Genomic DNA, 5,653 nt, shown 5'->3' on the forward strand with positions numbered 1-5,653 from the left:
TTGTTTTCTTTTCTTAGATCTTTGATAGGTGTATTTGAAAAAAAAACTTATTATAGATGACCTATTCTCATTAGACAGAATTTGAAGCACATAATAGCTTCTTTTGGTCTATTTATGAATATACATGAAGTTAGGGTCTCAAGCATAGTGGCATCTTTGTAGTCTATTAAAAAATACCAGAGACTCATGAAAATATCATTATGACAGTTTCTTCTCATAATTAAAAATCTATGCATTTGTCTTTTTTATACCTACCTTGGGCAAATTAACATCTTGGGAAATTTTTAAATTTTAATAGTTGATAATCTGTAACTAACTTGAATGAAATATAAAACATACCCAGTTCTTATCACTTTTTAAAAAACTAGACAAACTTTTGAGTGTAATTTACTTGTACTTGGGTATCAAATGATACATTTTATATTTCTATGTAACAAATACCTTGACAAGTCCACTTTTATCTCAGTAATTTTTAATCAAATTTAGGTAATGGTTCAACCTAAACAAAGTTGTTTTCTAGTCTTCAAATAAAGATTAACCTGATTTTAAAGGTCTATGTGATAATTTTAAAGACTATGGAGCTCATTTTTTAAGTCTCTATAACTGAGTAAGCTCATAGACATACCTGTCTACTGAAGAAAATTTTCTGACAAGAAAAGTTCTACAGAGAGAATAAACCACCACCCCTCTCCCTAATATAATGGCCTCAGTCCTGTCCATGTGAAGCCAGCGCCCATGAGAAGTGTCCAAGTTCATTTACATTCACAGAAATGATTTCAGATTAAAGCTCAGCTCAGGGATTGTTTTTCATTTAGTTTTGCTCATATTTTTAACAATTCAGCTTTGCATGTGGAAGCCCATGTTCACTTGCCTCCATGTTGCCTCTGCATTACTGTGTGAGGAACAGAATGGAACTTGATAGGTGTTTGTGTCATAGCTACTCAACAATAGCAATGACAGTAATTGTTATTCACTGACTGACTTGGGGACAATAATACCATTTGTTACATTTAAAGGTGGAATTTAAGATTTCCAAAAATGCTCAGCCTCAGGCCGGAAGGCATGTGTTTCCTTCTTTATGATTGAAATATTATCTTTACTTTTGGCAGGACTTCTGGTTATTTCCTCCCTCCTTTATTCTTCTTCCTTGGAAACATCACTGATGCAGTCCATGGATGTTTCTTTTTATCCTGAGGAGAAAGATAAGATGTACCAAAGTCAAAGAGAGCTAGTTTGGCCTCACAGATTTCTCCATTGTCAGTGTTCATCATAATGAATTTGTAAGTGGAGTCTGAGCAGTAATGAACCCCAGAAGCCAACAGAAACATAGTTCAATGCCTGTCTATGCAACTCCTTCCTTGAATAAATGAAGTCCCTAGAGCTAGAAGCTAACATGACTTTAGGTTCCCCAAATCACAGACATGAGGCCCATGTGTCATTTCCCTCAGTACTGAACTTGAGGATGAGTCTACATCTTACTCACCTTTGTAAGTCCAGAGCCTAATAACAGAGCTTGAGGCTGATGTCAAACTTCTTCTTGGCCATAGCTCATCCAGGGAGAGCTTCTCTTTGCTTTGAGCAGAGTAACCTGGCCAAGCAAGTATGGATACCTGGGTAGGGTACAAAAGAAAGGGACAAAGTGAATGTTTCTGTTTGCTGTCTTCTGTAGTAGGGAGAGTTGGTCAGAGGGTGGCTTCAGTGATGCAGGTGACTTGGTTTCTCTAGTTGGAGCCACTGTCACAGGAGAAACCCAGAGATTCCCTTGAGAAATTGTGGTCATCTAACATCCCACAGAGACAAGAGGGAAAGGTATTATTTCCGCTTGTGTCTTTTCTCCTTTTTTATCTTCTTTCCCAACTTTGCACTAAGGTTGTTTCCAAGGACAAATGGCCAGACTCATGTAATGGGGGAGAAATTGCATAGCCACTCTTTCTAAGTTTGTATGACAATGCTCATTTGGCACTTGGCTTTTACCTATCTCTCTCTCTCTCTGTTTTTCATTTCTTTATTGTCAAAGTGATGTACAGAGGGGTTACAGTTTCATACGTAAGACAGTAAGTACATTTCTTATCCGTTTTACCTCCTCCCTCATTTTTACCCTGCCTTCCCTCCCCGTTTCTCTCTCCCCCAATTAGTTGTGCGGCTGGTTTATATAATATAGTTTTGTAAGTATTGTTGTTGCATTGGTTTGTCTTTTTATTTTATTTTTTTTTTGGCCAGTCCTGGGCCTTGGACTCAGGGCCTAAGCACTGTCCCTGGCTTCTTCCCGCTCAAGGCTAGCACTCTGCCACTTGAGCCACAGCGCTGCTTCTGGCCGTTTTCTGTATATGTGGTGCTGGGGAATCGAACGTAGGGCCTCGGGTATACCGAGGCAGGCACTCTTGCCACTAGGCTATATCCCCAGCCCCTGTCTTTTTATTTTTTGTCTCTCGGTTTTGGTATTTCCTTTCCTTTCACTGATTTCTCAGCAGTGACCATTAAAGCAAGGATAGCTAGAATGAGGTATGCCATACCCTAAAGAAAAATAACTACCAACCCAGAATATTGTACCGAGATAAACTCTCATTCATAGCTGAAGGTCAAATAAAAACCTTCCACAGCAAGGAAAAACTGAAACAATATATCTCCACCAAACCAGCATTACAGAAAATCATCAAAGATGTCCTACACATTGAAAATCAACAACATTATGATACTTGGCAGAGAAATGAATCCTAAATAGAAAACCAGGCTATTAAAGCAAGAATTGGGAAGACACAGCTCTTAAAAAGTTAGACATAATGAAGGAACAAACACTTCTCAATCCTAACTCTCAATATTAATGGACTTGACTCTCCAATTAAACAACATAGACTGACAGTTGGATAAAAAAATCAAGATCCATGTTTCTTCTTCCTTCAAGAGACACATCTTGGCAGCAAAAGCAAACATATTCTGAAAGTGAAAGGCTGGAATAAAATCTATCAAGCCAATGGCCCCCATAAGCAGGCTGGAGTTGTAATCCTAGTATCAGATAAAATTGACTTCAAATTAAAAGCGGTAAGAAGAGACAAAGAGACTTCCGGGAAGACAGCAGAGCAGCTGCAGTGCACTAGCTCAGCTCCCTCCAGCACCGCAATTTTCTCACCCCATAGAAACGTTTACCACTAGAAATACAACCAGCGTAAGTTGTAACAGTACAGGGATTCTGGCCAGGAAGGAAAAATCGACTTTGCACGTCTGAAAACACAGATTCGAGCTCTGGGTGGTATCCCACCGCCACGCCAGTGTTGGCGGCGCCGGCACAGCGCCCATCACAGCAACCCGCACTCCACGGAGGTAAAGCACACAGCGGAGACCAGGCAGCGGCTGAGCACGGACGACCTGAAATCGCAGAGAAAGCGTGAGTACCCCACGAAAGATTTTCTCACTTGTGCCCACAGAGCAGCTTCGGCAAGGCAGCCCTTCCCCAACCGCCAGAGCAAAGCGCCATCTTAGCCACTGGCATAGGGTCAGACCAGATTGGAACTAGAGCGGGCCTGGGAAAATCGAGGTCAAATTAGCCATCTTTGAAAAGGGCAAGAGGGACCGAGAGCCAGCTCCGCCCAGGAGAATGCCCCCTGCCCAGGCGGGAGGCGTGCCCTGGGCCTTGGCTTAGCCAGAGTTGCCCCGCCCTGCCCACCAGAACTTCTAAATTTAACGCGAAAACAGCCAGCAGCTCCCAGCGGCACGGAAACACCAGACGGAGGAACCTGAGACAGTTAAACCATCCCGTCACAGAGGAAGCCCAATTCCCAGCCCGTAAAGGAGCTGCTTTCCAAAGCCACCTCTGCCAAGGAGGCCGCCCGGCCCAGGAGGCAGAAGCCTTGCACAGGCAAGCACCTCTCAGCCGGGTAAAACAGGCCAGAGTCACCCCTCCATGCTGAGTTCACAGCCTATTCAAAGGCAGGCATTAAAGGCAGCGGCCCTGCAGCAGACAGAGGAGCAAGCTGAATTCTGCCAAACCCAGACAATCAGGAATATAGACTGCAGACCATCACAAGGAAACCAGAGACTGGGAGAAGACCACCCAAACAAGGAAGACTCCATTTTTTTTTCTCTTTATCTTTTCAACATTTCTTACTCTTTAAAAAAAAAAAAAATTTTTTTTCAATTCGGAAACGTCGTCTTTTTTTTGTTTTTTTTCCATGTTTTCTATTTTTACCTGTTTGTTTTATCAAGTTTTTTTTTTTCTTTTCTGTTTGTTTGGGTTGTTCCTTTTCTGATTTTTTTCCTTTTTATTTTATTTTCTTTTTTAAACAATTTTTTTCTGTTGTGTGCATCTGTCTCCCACTACTTTTACTTTATTTCTCTCTTTGCGTTCTCTTTCTTTAAAACTTACTTTCCTATGAAGAACACCTCCAATCTTTTCTGCTAACTCTCCATTATCTATCATTGCAACCTTATTCTCTCTACTGATTCTACTCTAATCGACACTTCCATGTCACTGAAACTAAACCAAAATCACCACCTCCCCTCCCCAATACATTTTACTCTATTCTCTTTACTACCTCCAACTTACCCTCCTGACTTATTGCCTGGACCTCCAGTCTCCAAAGACTCCTGGTTATTGGATAGAGGGTATCCCAGCTTAATCCAAGTGAATCAAAGGGTTTCATAGAGAAAGCCAGTCCTAAAAGAAATTAATATAAAAACAAGAATTGCATATAGGGTTGTAACAGTAAATAAGTAAGTACTGAATACAGGGCCCAGGATCAGTTGTTATATTGAAATTGTATTCTTTAGGAACACCAAATCTAATTTTATAGACAGGTATACAGGGGATCAGTACATAATTGTGAACTTGTAAGATTTACACAACAGTGCTTGGTAAGGGCTGTGTTGGGTCTTAAATGGTCCTCACATGTGCTGGTAGACTGACATTCCCAATTCAAATGGGCAAACGAAACACAAGAAAGATGGCAAACAATGAAGTCTTATCCCCCACTCAAAACAAGCAGGAAGCAGAGCAGTCAATCAAAGACATAGAAGAGAACTCCCAAAATGCTCTACAAAGTCTACTGATAAAAATGATAAATGAAAAGTTCGAATCTCTTCAGTCAATTATTCTAGAGTGTGAGGAGGCAAAGCAAAAATTAATGGAGAATTTCATGGCATCTAGAAATAGAAAGATAAATGAACTTCAAGAGTCAAATGAAAAGATAGCTAACCAGCTTAAAGATTTGAGAGACAACTCTCAAAACCAAAGTAATGAAGTTAATGAGGTAAAGAAGTCCATACAAGACCTAAGAAATGACATGGAAATTATCAGGAAAGACCAGTCAGAAGCAAAAGAGATTCAAAATCAAGTAACTAGCCTACAGTCCCGAATAACTGAAGCAGAGGATCGAATTTCAGGAGCTGAAGATTCCTTAGATACTATGGAGAAAGATAAAAAATCAATACAAATCCAGTCCAATCAACAAAAGAGATCACTACAGGAGATTCAAGACACGATCAGGAAGCCCAATTTAAGGATAATAGGTATTGAGGAAAACTTGGAGAAAGAGGTTAATGGGATAGGCAACCTATTTAACAAAATATTAGCTGAGAACTTCCCAAATATCCAGAATGAAAGGCCCATACAGATACAAGAAGCATTTAGAACCCCAAATCGACCAGACCACAATAGGAC

This window comes from Perognathus longimembris, chromosome 2, assembly GCF_023159225.1.
Source record: "Perognathus longimembris pacificus isolate PPM17 chromosome 2, ASM2315922v1, whole genome shotgun sequence".
In the NCBI taxonomy this organism is placed as follows: domain Eukaryota; kingdom Metazoa; phylum Chordata; class Mammalia; order Rodentia; family Heteromyidae; genus Perognathus; species Perognathus longimembris.